Source organism: Sturnira hondurensis, unplaced genomic scaffold (assembly GCF_014824575.4).
Source record: "Sturnira hondurensis isolate 20B ecotype Veracruz unplaced genomic scaffold, ASM1482457v3 Scaffold0000256, whole genome shotgun sequence".
Taxonomy (NCBI): domain Eukaryota; kingdom Metazoa; phylum Chordata; class Mammalia; order Chiroptera; family Phyllostomidae; genus Sturnira; species Sturnira hondurensis.
The window spans coordinates 2,054,375-2,077,374 of record NW_028072887.1 but is presented as its reverse complement, the minus strand read 5'-3'; the positions used below and the strand labels follow the sequence as shown (position 1 = coordinate 2,077,374).

At 38.0% G+C, this 23,000-nt stretch overlaps 1 protein-coding gene across 1 annotated transcript in view; it reads left to right on the top strand.

Moving 5' to 3' along the window:
• Nucleotides 1-21,308: 21,308 nt before the first annotated feature.
• The window catches only part of MAP3K19 (mitogen-activated protein kinase kinase kinase 19), an 86,591-nt gene continuing 84,899 nt past the window's right edge, over nt 21,309-23,000 (top strand). The window contains exon 1 of the mRNA XM_037069700.1: nt 21,309-21,538. The gene's annotated coding sequence lies outside the window, so the exon portion shown is untranslated. The remainder of the gene's footprint in view (nt 21,539-23,000) is intronic.

The window sequence follows — 23,000 nt, the reverse complement described above, 5'->3', positions numbered from 1 at the left end:
GGCTGCCGGGAAGAGGAGTGGGACGCCAAGGGGAGGAGGAAAAGGAGGGCAAGGAGCGTGCGGGGCGGGGCCCGTGAAGGCCTCGCCCCTCAAGCACCGCCCCCTGTTAATCCTGTTTGTCGAGTCTTCTCAGGCTAAAATAATAGTATTTAAAAAATGCTTTGAACTTGTAACTTTACTATGAGTTCAGGAAGCAAACAGAAGCTAAGAGGTAAGACAAGGCCTTAGATTCTCAGGATAAGATTGTATTAAAAACCTAAAGCACTTACAGTTTTTCATTCATCCTCTCTGTTAATTGCAGGGCCCTGAGTTGGGTGCTCTAATATCCACCATCCCTCACCCCCTTCAAAGAATTTACACAGTTTATAGTTAACATCGTGGTAGTTATCTAGTTCCTGGGAAGAACACGGTTCTGTTCAACGAACACTTCATTTAGAGAAACAGAAGGTGTTCTCTCTAGCAATTAATACATACTTCAGTATGTATTTTACAGATAAAATGAGACCATATCCACGATTTGCTTGAAAATGATGGGAGGTGGAAGTAGGTAGGGCTAGGAATAAATCAAGACTAACTATGGGTAGGTAATGTCTAAGTCAGTGATACGTATATGGGTGTTTATACTCCTATTAAGTCTGAAATTTTCATAATTAAAAGTTTTTTAAAATTAAATTTTATCTAATGAGTTTTGCAACCCACAAGAAGGAATTTGGGGGTAGAGAGCTAAGGAATTCAATATCAGCAATAGAAAATTCAATCTTAAAATAAGAGTTAGAGTTACTAAAATTTGGTGATTAGATAGAGCAGATGAGGAAACTAAGGTCAGAAGAATTTTGACAACAAATCGTTATTGCCAGTGCCAAGCCTTGAACCCTGTCTCTTCATGTCCCTTCTAGTTTCTGTCCACTACACTGCTGAAGGTCTGTGAGTTACTACTGCGGCAATCTTTCCCAAGAGGTCTCAGCTTGCACCTTCATTCATTTTCAAGCATTTGTTCAACACCAACTATAGCACAAGCCAGTCACTATGTTAGGCTCTGGGAATATGAAGATGTATTGTGGAAATTGTCCCTGACTTCAAGCAATTCAGGACCTAGTAGGGAAACTTGAAATTTTCTGCATGAATAGAAAGAAAAGGTGCTACATGTGTCAGCATCACTATTAGCAGCAGGGAGGTCAGTGGTAACCTTGACAAGAAGGGTAAGTTGGGGGCAGCCAGGTTGGGGCGGGGAAGGCTTCTAATCAGAGGGAATAGCATGTCCATAGGCTTGAAAGCAGAAAACTCGGATCTGCATAATGGACCACAGAAGAGCACCTCAAATACAGTGTTTGTGATGAAACTGAAGAGGTAGGTATGGGCCAGAGGCCAGACCATATAGGCCCTTTATTTGAAGCACAATGGAAGTCACTAAAATATTTTAAGCAAGAGAGTGTTGTGATCCAATTTACATTTTGTAATATGTTCTGGATACTATATCATAAATTGGAGGGGGGCACAAAAGAAGTGGGACCAGCTGGTGACTGTAAAGCATCCAGTGAGAGATGGGTTTGAGACTGACTAGAGTGATCCATAGGCCAGGTAAAGTTATTTGATACATGTATCAGAGATGTGATAGACAGGATTTGATGATGAATTACATACAATAATAAGGGAAAGTAAGGAGTCAAAGGTAATTTTCTGGTGTCTGGCCTAAGCAATTATGTAAGGGTGATGCCATGAACTGAAATGAGAAAGGTAGGAAGGTATACCTTTCTCGTGCAAGGAATGAGAAATGCAAGGAAACTAGCATTTCATTTGGCAAGTGTTAAGTCTGACAGGCTTGTAAGACATTCCAGGGGAGTTGTCAAGGAGAAAACCGATATAATACATAATAGGATTCAGAGGCAAGACCTGGGGTGAAGATATAAATTTCGGAGTATTTTAAATGGCAAAACTAGATAAGGTAATTTAAGAAGAGGGCATAGAAAGAAAAGGAGCTTCATATAAAGGCCTGAAGAAATTTCATATTTAGAGATGGAAAAAAGTATCCAGTAAAAGAGAGAAGAAAGTAGTGGCTAGAGAACTAGGAAAATAAATAAAGAAAGAATGATGGTACAGAACCCCAAAAAGGAGAATGTTTCAAGATGGTGAATATTGATTGCTCCTGTAAAATTAAGTGAGAGGGGAATATAGGTCAAGGGTGATTGTTGTTGTTTTTGGGGTTTTTTGTTTGTCTTTAAGTCAAAGGATAATACAGTTGACCCTTGAACAACATGGGATTAAATTTCTTGGGTCCACTTATACACAGATTTCTTTCAATACAGTCAGTCCTTTGTACCTCGGATTTTGCATAGCATTCAGCTAACTACGGATGGAATGATGGATATGTGGGGAAGTTGTTTTTTTTTTGAGAAGGGAAAGGAAAAGATGTATAAAAATTAAATATTGGGAGACTTGTGCATAGAAAAGGAAAAGAGTTACCTGTCGCTTAAATTTTTAAGATTCTCACCAAGTGAAATAAGTTTGTAGGTTTGAAGGCTAGACAACTCCAGATTTAGCCATTTACTAACTATATTACTGAGCAAATTACTTAACTCATCTAAACCGCAGTTTCTTCATTAGTAAAATAGGGCTTGTGATACCTCTTACTTCATAGGGCTGTGGCAAAGATTAAGTTCTATGTACATATGTAAAGTAGTTAGCACATGTCCCAGAATGTAAAAGGTGATCAATTATGGTAGTAGCATTTATAATGAATGTACTATGAAAATTGTAGAGTGCTATTCACATGTAAAGCATTACTTTTTTTTCCTCCTTGCTTAGCCTTGAAAAAGTTTTGGTACTTATCAAAATCAGAAATTTTAGAAAGTCCCAAAAACTTGGCTGCATGAATTTTAGGAAGCGTATGAAACAGCCTTATCAGGTTGCTAGGTAAAGCTTTCTTCCAAGATATTTTCAGCTCCTTGTCTTCTCCCTGGAGAATTTTTAAAATAAGCTATTTGTTAAAGTGAAGCATGAAGCCAGGATGCTAATGATGTAAAGTACCCAGGGGAGACACACTTTTATTAGATTTTCACTGGTTCACAGGGCAGAAAAGATTTTGTTTCTTCTGTCTTAGGAGCTCTTTTGCTATCTGTCCAAAGGCAAGGGCTTTACCATGCCAAAGTGTTTCCTCTCTGGCAAGATTTTCAGTGACTTCAGTGAGTTACCAATAATGGTCATGGGGAGAATTTTGATGCCTAGACAATTTAAAACATTAGAAGCCTGGATATGTGGAGACATAACAGATTAATTAGTTCTTCACAAGAGAGTAAACATTGTTTGTGAGAGGAGCAATAACAATGGGAGTACACCATCCTCATCTACCTTGCTGGCCTCTGTGCAGGGAGAATCAAGAATTTCTATAATGCTACCATGAGAACAAAGGCAATAGGAGGTATAGCTGGAAGAGGAAGACATGCTATGAGAACAAGAAACTCTTTAGAGAGAAATTCTTTAAATCAAAATGATCAGATTGCATGTATTCATTCATTCCATAATATTTATTGTGTCTATTGTCAGGGCAATGGGATCAATTCTATAGGGGCATTCGAAGAGTAGTCTTTGTGTTCAACATGCTCACAGTCTGAGATAAAACATATAGAATTAAAATATGGTTTAGAAATGGATGCCTCATGGTTACCCACTTCTTAAAACTTTAAAAAAAATTTTTTACTTATTTATCTTTAGGGGGGGAGGAGAAAAGGAGAGAAACATCAATGTGTGGTTGCCTTTCATGTGTCCTCTGCTGGGAGTTGGCCTGCAGGGAACCAGCCTGCAACCCAGGCATGTGCCCTGACTGGGAATCGAACCTCGATCGTCTGGTTCACAGGCCTGTGCTCAATCCACTGAGCTACACCAGCCAGGTTGAACTGGAAATAGGTGTATTCAACAAGGAATCTTCAGAGAATTTCCAGAGTAGTTTTCCTACACTCATCATTCATTCAGCCATTTCTCTATTCAATGAGCATTTGTTAAAAGCAGCTCCTATGTGCCTGGCCTTGTTCTAGAAACTGGGAAATAAAACTACAAGAAGAAAGTGCCTACCCTCAGGAAGTTTCAACTATAAAGTAATTGAAATCCTTTTAGATAATAAATCAAGGGCAGCTAGTTTCAATTTTTAAGTTTGTAACTTGTCTGATAGATTCAGGTAGAGTACTTGCCACTAGGCTGATTTAGTTTGCCCAAGTGTATGTGTTTCTTTTTTTAAATAATATATTTTAGGCCCTGGCTGGCGTAGCTCAGTGGATTGAGCGCGGGGCTGCGAACCGGACAATCGCGGTTCGATTCCCAGTCAGGGCACATGCCTGGGTTGCAGGCCAGTTCCTTGCAGGCTAACTACCAGCAGGGGACGCACAAAAGGCAACCATACATTGATGTTTCTCTCCCTCTCTCCTTCCCCTCTAAAGATAAATAAACAAATAAAATCTTAAAAAATAATAATAATATATTTTATTGATTATGCCATTACAGTTGTCCCTCCCCCCCTTCATTCCCCTTCACCCTGCACACCCCTCCTCCCACACTCCCCCCTTTAGTTCATGTCCGTGAGGCTACTATGCCTCTTGGACCTTGGTGATCTCTTTTGTCTCTCTTCTCAGTCCACTAAGATGGCCATTTTATTTTTCTTTCTTTCTTCCATTCCCTCACTCCCTCCTCCATCACTTTTTAAGTGGAAAATAAGAGATTTGGGGCAAAGTGTTCCTAGGAATATTTTGTTCCTTAAAAGTAACTGGCTCTTTTACCCTGACTGGTGTGGCTCAGTTGTTTGGGCATCGTCCCACAAGGCGAAAGGTGGCTGGTTTGAGTCCCCGTCAGGAGGCACATCTGGTTTGTGGGTAGGTCCACGCTGGGTGTGTGCGAAGCAGCCAACTGATGTTTCTCTCCCTCCCTCCCTCCCTCCCTCCCCTCCCCTCTCTCTAAAAAATAAATAAATACAAATCTTCGAGGCAGGGGGGTGGGAGGGTGGGAAGCAACTGGTCTTTTCGTGATCTTTCTGGAAAAGCTTCCACCTCTTCCCACAACTGTGCTTGCTGCAAGGGAGGAGCAGGTTGAGTTGAATGTGCAGGAGATGCAGCTCAGATTCAGACCACTGCTGCCTCAGCAGAAAAGCTCTTTTTAGAACTTTTAAATCCTCTAATCCTGTCCTACTCAATGCATGCAGGTTGCCCAGGCATTCTGAAATCATTCAGTGTATTCTGACAGCTAACACTGTATTTAAATCTTTAACCATTGTTCCTTTCAAGCTCCTCTACAGCATCTCATCTGCTACTTTTGTATCTTTAAATTATTTCTCCTCCTCTCTACCTAGCCAGTGTGTAATAAGAACATAGCTCTACTGAGAAGTTGAGCTTTGCCTATAGTATTTTATGCCACTGCATAAAATTCTCCACTGTTTTTTAGCTTTCCAAGGTGTATATTCAGTTTCTAAAAACGTTCAGTGAGAACCTTCTATGTGTAAAATGCATAAACACAATAAGGGAAACAAAGATAATTAAATGTGTTTCTTGCCTTCCAGAAAGTAGAGTCTAATGAAGAGATAAAATAACTCTACGATGAGCCCGATTCTGTGAAGTGTCATAATATGAAATGATACAGGAATAGAGTGGATTAAAGGGGGAGGATATTCCATCAGAGAGCATAGTGGAGCTTCAGGTATGGCTGAATAAGGGCAAACTTAAAAAAATTCTAAGTTGATTTTAGAGGGAGAGAGAAAGGGGAAGGGAGAGAGATCAATTTGTTGTTCCACTCATTAGTTGCCCCTTGTATGTGCCCTGACCAGGGATTGAACTTCCAATCTTGGTGTATTGGGATGATGCTCTAACCAAGTCAACTACCCTGCCAGGGCCAAGGGCAAGTTTTGAACGTGGTGACCACCAAAGAGAGGACTTGATCACTGTGTTATTTCTCATTCCTTAGTTTTTCTTGTATAAACAAAATTGTTTTTCCTACTGTTTGGGAACCTGAAGTTTTTAGAAACAGAGGGGATTTCTGAAATCACATTACATATAACCCTTTCATTTTATTAATGGGAGAACTACGCCCAAGTCGCATAGCTAGAGAACACTGACGATGAGGTAGGTCTCAGTAATCCTAACTCCTGTTCTAGGGCTCCTTGCACCAAAACACAATGTCTTTGTTTACTGTTTTAACTTCTGTGCTCTTCCATCTCTTAAAATATCAGTCTAATTTCAGGGGTCTTGCTGGCATGTTTCAAAGATGATTGCATTCGCTAGTTGAATGCATGTGTGTATTTAATACAAAAGATTTTATTGTCAAATCAGATTCATATAAATCAGAGATCTTACCCAGTATTATAGTTTAGGAATAATTACAGGAATATAGTCAGCCAACAGAAACAAGAGAACTTGAGACACAAAGGGCAGCTCACTGGTACTTCCTTTCAGCTCTCTGTACAGAAGCATTTTAATTTTATACTCATATAGCTGAATAGTTTATGTGACATTTTTCAGAAAGCCATTCTGTTTAAATCCATTAATTCACCATAAGCAATCTTAAAGTAGGGATATCCTGCAAAAGGCATTCCATAGATAAGGACACTCCTCCTAGCAAATAGCGTGGTGTTGTTTCTAGGAGGTCCAGCTGTTAACATTTTTACAATACTGGGTGACCCGCCTTCTTTCCTTATCCGAGAGAATCTTGACATCATCCTCACCCTCGGTAATGGGAGAGAAATGCATCACAGGCCAGCTGCCTTAACTCCTTCCCCCAGATATGCATCTTCATTAAAAAGTAAATAAGCCCCACATATGTACATCATCTGTAACACTACAGATACTCCAGCGTAGCAAAGAGGAAAAAAGAAACCAAGCCAGTAGTTTTCCATTTTAATGATGATCCGAGGGAGAGGGAAATGTTAAAATTTTGGTTCTGGAGCAACTTTAATCGTAATCTATAAAAATGCTATTCAAATCAGTTTCTTTGGGCCAAACAAGTAATAGAAACCTCAGGCAAGCAGTTATTGTTCAAGACCTTTTATTTCACTCTGCCTTGGTTTCAGCAAAAATGTACTCATGAGAATGCCCTTCACAAAAGCACTCATAGTCATTTATATAATTTGTTTTGCCATCAACCCTTTCACTTATTGGTAGGTATTTATGGCAAATCAAGTACCGACTGCTTTTACATTCACCTCTCTCTTCCACTGTTGGCACCCTGCAGCCTCTTCTCTGAAGAACTATTGATATGATCTTTTTAAAAAAAAACAAATCGACCCTCTTACTCCCTGGAGGAAAGTGCTCTGATAGTTTCATACTACACTTGGAAAAACATCAAGCTTCTTAGCATGCCTGTGAGGACCCTCAAGATCTGGCCCCTGCATGTTTCTCCATCCTCAATTCTAACACCTTCCCGGTCTCCTTTCTGTAATGTGAGCATGTTGTATTTATACATACCTTTGTACCAGCTGTCCCTACTCCCTAGAACTCTGCCTCCAACTGGCTACTTCTTTTCATTCAAGTAACACATCAAATGTTACCTGTGAGGAAGATCTTATATGAGCAGGAGATCTAGTAAAGTTCTCTTTTACCCACAACTTTAATTTTCTTTATAGCATTTATAACCGTTTGATATTACCTTAATCATTTCTTTGTTTATCTATCAATCTTGTTTAGTTGATATTTTTCCAGTGCTCAGAATAATGCTTTGCACAAAAAAAGACTTTCAAGATACAATGTTGAATGGGTGAGTGGGTGGGCACCCTCTTTTCCTTCAGGTACACTTCCTGGTAATCTAACCTTACATCTGTATGGAGGTGACTGTCAAATGTTTGGAAATTAGAGAACACACTTATAAGAAACCCAGAGATCAAAGAAGAAATCATCAGAGAAATTTGAAAATGTTTTGAAGTAAATGACAATAAAATACAACATATAAGAATTTGTAATACACACCAAAAATGGTGCCTAGAAGGAAGTACATAGCCTTATATTAGAAAAGAAAGAAGGTCAAAACCATTGAAATTCTATGGTGATCTAATGTCATCCATATATATAGATGACTCTCAAATTTTTGTCTCCCACCTAAAGAACACCCCCAAAACTGTAGAATTCTATATCCAGCACCTTACTTGATATAAATTTTTATAAGACTAACAAGCATCTCAAACTTAGTAAGTCCAAAACATAACTCTTTTCTTTAATTTGAATTTATTGGGGTGACACTGGTTCACAAAACCATACAGGTCTCAAGTGTACAACTCACTAAAACATCATCTGCACGTTGCACCCATCACCGTAAAGTCTCTCTCCTTCCCCACTTATCCCCCCTGCTCACCTCCACCTACCCCCACGCCCCTTTTCCTCTGACTATCACCACACTGTTGTCTGTGTCTGTGTGTTATTTTTTAATTTTTTTGAAAGATTTCATTTATTATTTATCTTTGGAGAAAGGGGAAAGAAGGGAGAAAGAGAGGGAGAGAAACATCAATGTGTGTTTGCCTCTCATGCGCCTCCTACTGGGGACCAGGCCCACAACCCAGGCATGTGCCCTGACTGGGAATCAAACCAGCAACCATTTGGTTTGCAGGCTGGTGCTCAGTCCACTGAGCCACACCAGCCAGAGTTGTGTGTTATATACATACATAACTCTGGACTGTTTTTCCCCAACAAACCCTAACCCTAACCCTAACCCTAGCCCTAACCCTACTGTCTGCATCTCAATAAGTGACACCTGCATTTTGACATTTCTTAAGTCACAGATTTTATGTCTTCCTTGATCCTTTTGTGTCCCTCATCTCTTACTTCCAGTTTTCTCAACGTATCCCCTTAATTATATTTCTAAAATAAATGTCAAATTGTCCAATTTAGAATTTGGAACAGCCACAAGCACTTACAGAGCAAACTGTTCCCTGACGCACAGAGCAGATAAACTGTACCAAACCATGATATGCAAAACAAACTATCTAAGTTTAATTTAGAGCCATATGTTCCAAAACGAGTGTACAGCTGCAGTGCTATCACACAGATTCACATATTCTAAGGCTGAAGCCACTGGCTGTTCCAGCAATCCACTTAGTTTACCAATTCCCTGACTAAACCACCCGGTGCTTACTGTACCTCAAATTCCAAATTACTGTGGAATTTGTGATTGTTAGGACTTCTTGATGATTAACTTCTTTCTCATTATGAAACATTTCTCTTTATCTCTAATAATACCCTTTGTCTTAAAGTCTGTTTTATCTGATGATAATATAGCCACTCTGACTTTTCTAAATTAAATTTTTCATGGTATGCCTTTGCTATCTGTTAACTTTCGACCTGTATTTTTATATTTAAAATGTGTCTCTCATATACCTCAGATATTTTTAGGGTTTTTTATTCATTCTGACAAGATCTATCTTTAGTTATAGTTAATGTAATTACTTAATGTGATTGAATTTGTGCCTACCATCTTGTTAATTTGTTTTCTATTTGCCCCATCTACTTTTTAAATTACTTTTTATTTCTTGATTTTGAGAGAGAGAGAAAAAGAGAGACATCGATTTGTTGTTCATCTGTTTACATGTTCATTGGTTGCTTCTTGTATGTGCGGTGACCAGAGACCACACCCACAACCCTGGCCTGTCTGGACAATGCTCTAACCAATTGAGCTACCTGGCCACGGCCTGCCCTATGTATTCTTTTTTTTTTGTCTCTTTATCTTTTGCATTAATAAATTAAAATGATTTCTTGTTTTTTTAGTTATATCTCTGCATTATTAGAGGTTTACAATTAGAGAATTGTTTTAGTGGTAACTCCAGGAATGAAAATATTCATCCTTAACTTTTCACAGTTTACTTATGGTTAATGTACTGCATCATTCTCATTAAATGTTAGAGCCCTCCACCATGTCATTTACCTTGCCAGTTTCCTTATTTTTTTTTTACTGAGGTGTAATTGACAAATAACCCCACTTTTTAAAACATATTTACCCACATATTTACCGTTTCTGGTGCTCGTCCCTCTTTCCTCCAGGTCCCCTTTCTATCCGGTATCATTTTGCCTCATGATGAAGAGCTTCCTCTAGCACGTTTTGCAGTGCCAGTCTGCTGGCGACAAATCCTTTCTGTTCCTATTTATGTAAAAATGCCTCCCATTCAATGTCCTTTAATTTAAAAAAACATGATTAATAGACTTTATTTTTTAGCAGGTTTAGGGAAAAATGATTGGAAAATGCAGAGTTCCCACATACCTCCGCCCTCCCAACCCCCCCACATAGTTTCCTCTGTTACTAGTGTTGGTGCAGTGCTTTTGTTACAATTGATGAACCCACACTAATAGGTTATTAACTGAAGTCCATAATTTACATCAGGAGTCGCTCTTTGTGTTGTGTATTCCACGAGTTTTGACAAAATATATCTGTCATTATGTATTATACAAAATAGTTTTGCTGCCCCCAAAATCCGTTGTGCTCCATTACAGTATGAAATATTTTCAGACTGACTTCTTTCAGGTAATGATATGTATTTAAGGCTCCTCCAGGTGTTTCTGTGATCTGATAACTCCTTTCTTTTTATTCCCGAATGACATTTTATTGTCTGGATATCCCACAGTTTATTTATCTATTTACCTATTGAAGGACATTGTGGTTACTTCCAAGTAGTATTGGCAATTATAAATAAGGCTGCTATAAACATCGGTATGTAGATTTTGGTATGGACATAAGTTTTCAACTCATTTGGGTAAATACCAAGGAGCCCATTGCTGAATTATACTTTAAGAGAATGTTTATTCTTGTGGGAAACTGTCACAGTATCTCCAAAGTGGCTGTACCATTTTGTATTTCCACCAACAATGAATGAGAGTTTCCATTGCTTCATGTCCTTGTCAGCATTTGCATTGTTAATGTTTTGGATTTTATCCATTCTAATAGGTGTATAGTGGTATCTTATTGTTTTAGTTTGCGATTCCTTAATGACATATAATGTGGAGCATCTGTATATCTTCTTTGGTGAGGTTTCTGTTCAAATATTTTCCCCTTTTTTAAATTGTGTTGTTCATTTCTTTTGTTGGGTTTTAAGATGTCTTTGTATACCAATCCTTTAAGATGTCTTTGTATACCAATCCTTTATCAGAAATGTGTTTTGTAAAGATTTTCTCCCAGTCTATGGTTTGTCTTATTCCTTCAAAAGTGTCTTTTACCCTAGTTCACTGTTGGTGGGATTGCAGACTGGTACAACCACTATGGAAAACAGTATGGAATTTTCTAAGAAAACTAAAAATGAACATGCCTTTCGACCCAGCAGTTCCACTATTAGGAGTATATCCTAGGAACCCTGAAACACCAATCCAAAAGAACGTATGTACCCCGATGTTCATAGCAGCACAATTTACGATAGCCAAGAGCTGGAAGCAACCTAGATGCCCATCGGTAAATGACTGAATCAAAAAGCTATGGTACATTTACACAATGGAATTCTATGCAGCAGAAAGGAAGAAGGAACTCCTACCCTTTGCAACATCATGGATAGAACTTGAAAGCACTATGCTGAGCAAAATAAGCCAGGCAGTGAAAGACAAATACCATATGATCTCACCATTAACAGGAATCTAAAAAACAAAACAAACAAGCTAGTAAAATATGACCAATGACACTCAAATACGGAACAGGCTGACAGGGTCCAGAGGGAGAGGGGAGAGAACCATAGGGGAAAAGGGGATGGACTCACATAAACAAGTATAAAGAACACGTGGACAATAACTAAGGGTGGGGGGCGGAAATGGGAGGGAGGTGGGGAGCACTGGGGGGGGCAGGCAGGGCTGGGAATATAAGACAGAAAACTGTACTTGAACAAGAATTAAATTTTAAAAATGATTTAAAAATAAATAAATAAATAAAATTTTAAAAAATAAATGTTTGTAAAATTTTTTTTAAAAGTGTCTTTTAATGAAGTCCAACTTACTGATTTTTTTCTTTCATGGATTATGCATTTAATGTTGTATCTAATGAGTCATTGCTGAACCCAAGGTCACCTAAACTTTTCTCCTACATTGCCTTCTAGAAGTTTTATGGTTTTGTGTTTTACATTTAGGCAATGATCTATTTTCAGTTAGTTTTTGTAAAGGGTATAATGTGGGTGCCTAGACTCATTGTTTTGTGTGTGGATGTCTACTTGTTCTAGCATGGTTTATCGAAAAGTCAGTCCTTTTTCCATTGAATTATCTACTCATTTGTCAAAGATCATATTATATTTGACTATATTTGTTTGGTTCTATTCTTAAGCTCTCTATTTCATTAATCTATTTGTATATTGTTTCATCAATATTACACTGTTTTTTTTTATTTTATTTTTTTTTATTTTTATTTATTTATTTATTTTTTTTTAATATAATTTTTATTTAATTCTTGTTCAAGTACAGGTNGGTTTATCGAAAAGTCAGTCCTTTTTCCATTGAATTATCTACTCATTTGTCAAAGATCATATTATATTTGACTATATTTGTTTGGTTCTATTCTTAAGCTCTCTATTTCATTAATCTATTTGTATATTGTTTCATCAATATTACACTGTTTTGATAACTGTAACATTAAGTAAGTCTTGAAGTTGGGCAGTTTGAGAATCCTCTGACTATTCTTCTTCAATAATGTGTTGGCCCTTCTGAATCTTTTGCTTCTCGATAAGAACTTTACAATCAGATTAGTTTATCAATATCCACAAAATACTTGCTGAGATTTTGATTGGGAATACATTGATTTATAAATCAAGTTGGGAAGAAATGCTATCTTAACAATATTGAATTTCCTATATTTATTTCTTGATATGTAAATGGAATGTCTCTGCATTTACTTGTCTTCTTTGAGTTCTTTCATCAGAATTTTGTAGTTCTTCTTATGTAGATTCTGTACATATTTTCTTAAAAGGTGTACACCTAAGTATTTTAGTTTTTGGTGCTCGTGTAAGCAGTGTTGTGTTTTAAACTTCAAATTACAATTGCTCATTGCTAGGAAAGCAATTACCCTGTATCCTGCTACCTTCCTATAATCAGTTGTTTGTTCCAGTGTGGGTTTTTTTGTTGTTGATTTTGTTGTTTTTAAACCAGAACAACCTTCAAAAGAGAGAGAGAGAAGAAAAGAAAAGAAAAAAGAAAAGAAAAAGAAAAGAAAAAGAAACCAGGCCATGCCAATTCCCTGTTTAAAACCCATCAATGGCCCTGGCTGGCGTGGCTCAGGGGATTGAGTGACAGCCTGCAAACTGAGGAGCCACTAGTTGGATTCTCCACCAGGTCCCCAGTTGGGGGCATTCTAGGGGCAACCAATTGATGTATCATTTGCACATCAATGTTTCTCTCCCTCTTTTTCTCTCTCCCTTCCCCTTTCTCTAAAGGTAAATAAATAAAATCTTTTAAAATATAAAACCCATCACCCTTTCCATAGTTGCACAAAAGGGGACAAGGTCGTGAAAAAAGGCCTTAGTGTGATAGCACCATTTTTTCCGCGTTCAGTTTATGCCCATTTCACAGGGCTTCCAACAGCAAAATGTTGGGACAGAGCATTTGGAGATTCACAACCTGTATGGTCTGTAGGAGCCAGTCTGAGGAAGGTCCAGGGAAGAATTTGCTGTTTTCGGTGGAAAACAAGTGGCAGTTACTAGCTATGATGGCCTTGTATTTTGGATCTAGATTTACTGTACCTTTCTTTATAGTATGACATTAACGGCTTAAAAAATAAGGATGTTTCAGTTAATCCATGAAACAGGTATGAAGAGCATTTTAAGAGGTGCAGTCTCTCTGAAAACTGGATCAAAATGTTGAACTCAACACACTAGATGTGTTTGTAAATAAGCTTATGACATGAAAAAATAGATAAATATAGCCCATCAATGGCTTTATATTGCCCTCAGGATAAAATTCGAACTCCTCACTGTGGCCTGCGTGGCTCAACACATTCGTGCTATGCAAGCCTCATATGCTAGCTCACCTTGGCCCTTGCTCAGTGCGCTTAAATCATCCCCTATTTAGTTCTTTGAACAAAGCTTAAAGTAATGTCACCCCAATAAATTTAATTTTAAAACATTTTTAAAGAGTTGCTCTGCTTCCTCAGCCCTTTGAGCTGGTGGCACCCTCTCTGTGGAATGCTCTTCCCCAGGCTCTTGTACGATCTAGTCATTCATGTCTGCTAGGGCTCATCTGTAATAGTAAGAAAACAAATGAAAAGGTTTTTTTTTTTGTTTTCTTTTAACTATTTCATAAGTCAAACATCCACATACCAACCAGGTGAAATCACAATAGAACATTACTAGCATTCACATGCCCATACCAATTATAGTTCCTCCACAGCACAAGACAAGTACTACTTTGACTTTTATGTTGATATTCTTGCTAACCTGTGTAATTTCACTATACCATAGTTTTACCTGTAATAAGATTCATCCCTAAGCAATATAGTTTAGTGTTGCCTGCCTTAAATAAACCACATATTTTTTGTGAGTATCTCATTTTATTCAACATTGTATTCGTGAGAGTCAACCATGCTACCATGTATAGTAGTACTTGTTTTATTGCTATATGATATTTCACCACATGAATATAACATGATTTATTTGTCTATTCAACTACTGATAGACATTTAGAATGTTTTCAGGTTTTGGTGAATAATGCTACTGGAAATATACCTGTAATGATGTCTTTGTGTATATTTCTGAGGAATGTAGGAGTGGATTTTTCAGGTCATGGGCTATGAGTGTTTTCCACATTACTGGATAGTGCTGGTGTTTCAAAATGGTTTATCAAGTTATACTTGCTGTAAGTTTTCTGAGGAAAAAGATTGCAATTTGAGAGATGCAGATGCAGGTAGCAAACCAAACTGAACATAGGAAGAAGAAAGAAAGGAAGGATTCATAAAGACAAGAACCACAAAATGCATTTCTTTCATGAAAATGAAGAGTTGCTGGCTACGTCAAGAAGGATTGGTTAGTTCCAATAGGCAAACAGGGAGGCAAAAACTACAAGCAAGAAACTAAAGTCTACATGTGTCCCTACAGCAGTTGTTCCACGGAGTTGGTGTCTGGACCTTGAGCTGAGATTAGCAACAGGTTTAGCAACTTAACAGCAGCTGTGATGTGGGCAGGCTGCCTAGGCCCCACTTCCTTCATAGCCTCTGACTCTTTAGTGACTCTCTCAGCAATGCTTTTTTTAATCCTCACCCATGGATATGTTCATCTACCCTAGAGAAAGAGGAAGGGAGAGAGATAGGAACAGCGATCGATCGATTACTCTGCATTTGTGCCCTGACTAGATGTGCCCTGGCTGGGGGTTGAACCTGCAACCTTTTTTATGTAGGGGACAACACTCCAACCGACTGAGCCACATGGCCAGGGCTTTTTCATTTATTTTTATTATCAACACCAACACTTGGAATTTTCAGACTTAAAAAATTTCTTGTCATTCCATTAGGCGTACAGAGTATCTCAGTATGATTTTAATTTGCATTCCTTTATTGCTAGTAATATTAAACAGGTATTCACTTGCTTGTTGGCCATTGAAATACCTCATTTTTGTTGAGTGGAAAACAGAGTTTTAAATTATTTTCCTATATGGATGTCTACCTTTATTTTATTGATATCTAAAAGCAATTTATAAATCTGCATATAAGCCTTACATTGTTTACATAAGCAGCAAATATCTTCTTCCACTCTGTGGCTTACCTTTTCACTTTCTTTTGCAAATTGGTGCTTTCTAAAGCAGACACTGAGATGGAATTAAAAGTGCAAGTTTTACTGAGGAGTAACACTGGTGAAAGAAAAGGGAGGAGGTTGGGCAGGAATTGTCAGACGACAACTCCAACCTGAAAATGTCTTGGCCAGCCAGCAAGGGAGCACTAGGACAAAAATTTTCCATTATGTGCGCCCCCACTGGTCAGAAGTGGTACATACCTTCTACCACTGCCTTGCTCAATTGGTCATTGGTTGGGAACCGACCTAAGAGGAAAGTGAGCTTGGCTATCGCAGTTTGCTCAGTTTCTGACTGGGGCACCACCTTTAGCATAGCGTGACTTTGGCTCAACAGCCGGATGATGCTAACAGGTGGAGGCTGTCGTCCCACCATACTCCTTGTAGCTGGTCAGCAAGTCATCTCTTGAATGGGGCTCTGAGTGTCACCTCTGTATCTGTCACACTCCTTTAATAGAATCTTTATATGAACAAAAGCTTTAATTAAAAAAATATATATATTTATTTAATCCTCACCTGAGGATATAATCATTGATTCGGGAGAGAGAGGAAGGGAGAGAGAGAAACATTGATTTGTTTTACACTTATTTATGCATTCATTGATTGCTTCCTGTATGTGCCCTGACCAGGAATTGAACTCACAACCTTCGCATACTGAGATGATGCTGTACAGGGCCAGTTGTTTCCCTTATGTGCAGTTTTGCTTTCTGCAGTTTCAGACTGTAGCCAACTGTAGTCTGAAAGATATTACATAGAAAATTCCAGAACTAACCAATTCATAGGTTTTAAAATGCAGACCATTCTGTATAACATGATGAACTATATATAATCTTGCCCTGGCTGCTGTGGCTCAGTGGACTGAGCATCATCCTGCAAACCAAAGGGTCACCAGTTCGATTCCCAGTCAGGGCACATGCCTGGGTTGCAGGCTAGGTTCCTGGTGTGGAGGCATGTGAGAGGCAACCACATGTTGATGTTTCTCTCCTTCTCTTTCTCCCTCCCTTCCCTCTGCCTAAAAATAAATCAATAAAATCTTTTTTAAAAAGTCAAAGTATTTTTAAAAAAGAAATATATATATATATATTTTGCCTATTAGTCACTTACTAGTCCTCTTAGTTATTAGACTGACTGTCAAAGTACCACACTGCTTGTGTTCAAGTAACCCTTACTTTACTTAGTAGTGACCCCAAAGCGCAAGAGGAGCGGTGCTGGCAATTTGGATGTGCCATGGAAAAGCCATGAAGTGCTTCCTTTAAGAGATTAAAGTTCTCAATTTAAAGAGGAAAAAAGTGTGTGCTGAGGTTGCCAAGATTTATGGTAAGAACGAACCTTCTGTCCACAAAATTGTGAAGAAGGGAAAAGAAATCCATGTTAGTTTTGAGGTCACACCTCAGAATGAAATAGTTACTGCTACAGTGCATGGTAAGTGCTTAGTTAAGATAGAAAAGGCATATTTATGAGTGGAAGATGTGAACAGAAAATGCGTTCTGACTGATGGCAACATGTTGCTCCACAAAGCATTGAGCCTATACAAAGACTTCAGCAAGGGATCACCAAAAACAAGTGACACAAAGCCATTTGCTGCACGTAAGGGATGGTTACACAGGTTTGGGAATACGTTTGAATTGAAACATATAAAAATAACTGAAAAGAGAGAGACAACAAATATACAACTTCTATTACTGTATATTCTTACAGTTGTTCTATTGTATTATTAGTGTTATTAATATCCTGCTGTGCCTAATTTATAAATCGAACTTTACCACAGGAGTGCATGTGTAAGGAAAAGCAGCACATACAGAGTGAGCACTTCCACGGTCTCAGATCTCCACTGGGGGGTTAAACACATCCCCGTGGGTGAGAAGGGACTGCTGTAGCAGTAAAGGTCCTCTCGTCTTATTCTGCAGAGTATCTTTATTATTTTGGCCCCTTTAAACTTCTATAAAAGTTTAAAAATTAACTTTCTTTTTTTCTTAAAGATTTTATTTATTTATTTACCTTTAGTGGGGAAGGAGAGAGGGAGAGAAACATCAATGTATGGTTGCCTTTTGTGTGTCCCCTGCTGGGAGTTGGCCTACAGGGAACTGGCCTGCAACTCAGGCATGTGCCCTGACTGGGAATCGAACCCCAATCCTCTGGTTCGCAGGCCTGTGCTCAATCCACTGAGCTACACCAGCCAGGGCCTTAAAAATTAACTTTCAATGTCCACAAAGTAACTTCCATGATTTTTACTGTGACACTGTGGAAGAATTTACATTTTTACAATATTAAGCCTTCTAATCCATGAATATGTTCTATCTATTCATATCTGTCTATGAATATTTTAAAGTATTTCTCAATAAAAGTCTTAGGCATACTTCATTAGATTTATTCCTAGATATTTTATATTTGTTGATAATATTATAGATAGTACCTTTTCATAAATTTTATTTTCTAACATATTTTGGCCAGCACATAGAAATATAATTGATCTTGATTTTGTATCCAATTATTTTATTAATTCTTATAATTTTTTATTTTATTAATTCTTGTAATTCTTTCACATTTTCACATACATATTTGTATTAACCATAAATAATGTGAATTTAGTTTCTTCCTTTCCAATCTTTGACTTTTTGTGTCTTCTTTTTTGCTTCTTTTTTTCTCTGGCTTTAATGTGCTTACAAAAATCACTAGCAAAATTTTAAATAGAAGTGGTGCTAGAAGTCATTCTCAGACCATATGGGTTCTCGTTTTTACCTATACTTTGGCCTGGTGTTTTTTTATTACCTTGTTAAGACAATTCTAAAATACTTTATTCAGCATTTTTATTTGTTACCTGTGGAAGGGTTGGTCTAAACAACATGACCTACCACGAAACACCTGAAAACCTGCTTTGTTTTCTTTCAGTCTCTTGACTGAGCTCCTTCATCTTTGCTGCCATTGATTTAAGTTGTCACCATTATTTTTTTCCTGACCCATTATAATAATCTAACTTTTCTTTTTTAAAATTAATTAATTAATTTATTTTTAATTTTATTTATTTATTTATCTTTAGAGGGGAAGGGAAGGAGAGAGGGAGAGAAATATCAATGCATGGTTGCCTCTGGTGTGTCCCCTGCTGGGAACTGGCCTGCAACCCAGGCATGCGCCCTGACTGGGAATCAAACTGTGATGGTGTGGTTCGCAGGCAATAATCTAGCTTTTCTATCTGTCTCTCTTCTTCAATTAATTTTCAATACTGATGTCAGGAAGTTCTTTCTAAAGTACAGATTTAATCATGTGTCTCCCTGAATGTTTTCAATATTTTGTGCTTTTATCTTTTCTTTGGACATGCTGTTGTTTTAGTCTACCTGCAATGTCCTTCTGCTGTCGTTTACCTGGTGAACTGTTTGTCCTTCAAGTTTCAGCTCAGATAATTGTCTTTCTGAAGACTCCCTATGTCTTTCTGTTAGGGTCTGAACTACATTCCCCCAAAATTCATCTGTTGAAGCCCTAGTCCCTACTACCTCTGAATGTGACTGCACTTGGAGCTAGGCCTTTAAAGAGGAGATTAAGTTAAAATGAGGCCATTAGAGTGGGCCCTAATCCAATCTGACTGGAATCCTTATTAGACAAGGAGATTAGGATGCTCGGAGAGAAACCAGGTATGCAAATACACAGGGACTAGGTGAGGACACAGTGAGAAACAGTTATCTGCAAGCCAAAGAGAGAGGCCTTAGGAAATACCAAATCTGTGAACTTTATTTTAGACTTCCTGCCTCAGAACTGTGACAAGATAAGGTTCTACATTTTTGTGAGTCACAAATATTAATAAACCCAGCTGTATGTGATTTTAAATTCAGGAGTACAAAAACATACTCATGAGGAAGTATGCTGAGAGCATTGTAAAACATAAGGCCACCTGGCATTTGTTGTTTAAGCTACCCAGTCTGTGGTAGTCTGTTATGGAAGCCCTGGAGAACGAATATACCCCACTTTTTCCAACCCAAAAAGTTAGGCACTCTCCTTTGATGCTTCCCTGGAACCTTTTAGACAGCTCCATGGTGGCCTTCTCTCCTAAAGTTGTGTTTGTTTTTCACATTCGACTCACCTCTGTTTCTAAAAACCCAAGTTTCTTGAAAGCACATGATTTGAATGAATAACTGTTTCTCAAAATGAGAGATAAGAGGAGGATTACTTTTGGGGGGACCAATCGAAATATTTATGGATTGCAGACCAACCAGGTGGAATGGAACCCAAGGGTAATCCTGCATAGATCCTCAACATCAGAAACCACAGTACTTAGAATTTTCTCTTGACATAAAAGTTAAGAGACAGCACTATTCCTCCTGGGAGGAGAAGCAAGGTAGGGTGTAGGAAGTAAAATGGAGAATGACAGTGCTTAAATTAATGTCAGAGTGCTTCAGGGTGAGCTGGGTGATGAAAGAGTATGCATAAACCCAGCAATCTCTGAGGGTTTTTTACCCTTAAGTCTTCACTCACTCAAGAAGTATTTTTAGGACTGAGATGCACTGGACCATAAGATGCACCTAGGTTTTAAAGAAAGAAAATAGGAAAAAAATTTTTGAAGAAAAAAATGTAGTAAAATATTTAATAACCTGTGACCCTGCTCCACCACTACCCCTCTCCTTCACCAGTGAGCCAGGTAAACTACATTAGGACTATAAGACGCACCCCCCTTTCCTCCCAAATTTGGGGGTGCGTCTGAAAGTCTGAAAAATACCATACATGTGTGAGTTGTGTGTTAGCATAGTAAAAGCAGTGAAGAGTTCAACATTGTGGTCGGTCTGATTAGGTTCAATTCCTTAGCTCTACCAATTTTTAGCATAAAATTTCTAAGCCTTAATGTCCTCATCTGTAACATGGGAGTGATGGTGATTATATGTTCACAAAGTTGTGAGGGTTAAATGACATCATTCATATAAAGGACTAACCTTGTAAGTATTTAATACACATTAGTTGTTATGATAAAATATTTGTGCCCTAGTCAGTTGAGCGTATGTAACATTAAGTATATTATATCTTTAGAAGAGAACCCCCTGCATCTTTCAGTAAATAGCAGAAAAAAACCTAGGAGCACATGAATGCCAGATGGCCTTATGTTTGAGAATGCTCTGAGTACACTTCCTCGTGAGTATGTTCTTGTAGTCTAGAATTTAAAGTCACATACATCTGGGTTTATTACTATTTGTGACTCACAAAAATGCAGTACATTTGCTAATGCTTCTGCTTGGAAATATCACAAGTGTAGACAAGAAATGTGTTCTAATGTAAGAATTTCCATTCACTGGTACTTTATTAAGCATGACTCTAAGAATACAACTAGTTTGTGGATAATGTGTCGGGTTCTCCTTCTGCAACATTCAGGCTTGGAAAGGGGCCCTTTTGGCCCATTATAGCAATTCCAATGGCTTTCCTGGAGAAAAATCTCTGGGTCGGTGACAACCATAGAAGTGCACAGGGATCCAACTCTTTAAAGCCCTTAAAAGCAACGTCGAGGAGTGTACTATACTTGTTTTGCTTGCTGGGTGAGATTGTCCTGCTTTCAATCCTCCAAGCTAAATGCACAGTGGATGGTTGCCTGGGTGATAGCTCGTAAACTAAGCAGTGGCTTTGCAAGTAGCTGAAGGGTTTGTGCGCACAGAACGAGCTTTAAATGTATTTTAAAAGTACTTTGAGCTGTGCAACACTGGAAAATAATAGAAGATAAAAACCTAAATCTATGCTGCTTTTAAATGAATCCCTTGTTGAAGTGTGGGTTGACAACTGTCCCAGAAACCAGTGCCACAGTAAATTCGAATGATGTTGGCTGCTGTTTGGCTTGATGTTTCTTCAGCTGTGTACTAACTCCCTCGGTAAAACACGCTATAGGTAAGCCAAATCTCCATTTTCATCATGTTTTAGGTAACACTGTATGTTGTAACTCTTTCCTCCCTAAAGGGGGTCCCAGAGGAGGAATATCAGATAAACAGATAGAGAAAACTAATTTTAAATAATTATATCCTTGGGGTTGTTATAATAAACTTTTTCGAGTTTTCCAATATTGAGACAATCCCTGCTAATCTTTTATGCAAATGCTGCTAAACCATAAGCTAAACTAGTAAACGTAAGTATATAAAATTGCTTCCATTGAGTTACACTCAGGGACAATCTTTTATTTTAATCACCAAAATATGTGTTAACTTTACATGGTATAAGCCTTCTTGTAACCATTCAGTATTATCTGGGGTCCAGCACAAATATGCCTCTTTTTTATTATATAGAAATCTTTTATCACAAAATAATATGCATGTAATTCTGTAACATAATAGTGTACACCCAAGCGCACCATATGACATTTTAGGTGAAATGTTCAAATTGCTGTTCATCTCATGTGAGACAGTCACATACCCTACCAACCACACTCAGTGGTGTTACTTCTGCTGGACCCTGTATATATATGTTCTTGGCCATATTTTCTCAAAAAAAGAAAAAAAAGGATTCACATTGCCTTCAGTTTTAATTTCTTAAGACTCCTAATCAAGCATACAGTGTAATCAAAAGATTTTGTTTTACAAATAGATCAACCATGTGTACAATTAAACATAAAAGAGACTGGGTTTCAATAGATGCTAAACCAGAAATCACTGTGAAATGAAATATTATTGATTAAAAGTCATTGATCAAAATAATTTTTAAAAAATATAATCTTTATTATATTTTTCCATTACCATTCAGTCCCCTGATACCCCCCTGCCACCAGCCATCGACACCTTGTTGTCCATGTTCATGAGTCCTTTTTCCTTTTTGCTCCATCCCTCCTCCCGCTAACTGCCCCCCACCCACTAGCTGTCATCTCTTGTCCACCTATGAGTCTGTTCTGTCAAAGCAATTTTAAAGGGAAAATTGAGAAGAGTTTTTTTTATGAAAAAACTTAAAATGGAAATGAACAGACTAAAGATCACAAGAGGAAACGGAGCTCACTAATAAAAAGCAATGTGGTTTGTCCATGCTAATTGACAGAGGGGAAGTATTCATGGGAATACTGCTATATGTCATTCTTGTCTTCTTCCGGCCCCTGCTGAATGTGCGAGACAGTGGGCAGTCAAATAATGAGCATATTGCCCAGTACTGTAGTGACTGGGTTTAATGACATTTGGGCTTTAGTTTGGCTTTTATTTAGATGGTAGTTACTACTTGTTGAATGTTCTAATTTAAATGTTGCATTAAAAATTAAACTACATAAAGTCCAACATAGGGAATATAGGCAATAATATTGTAATAACTATGCAGGGGAGCAGAAGGGTACTAGACTTATCAGGATGATCACTCTCTATGCCATTGCCTAGTCACT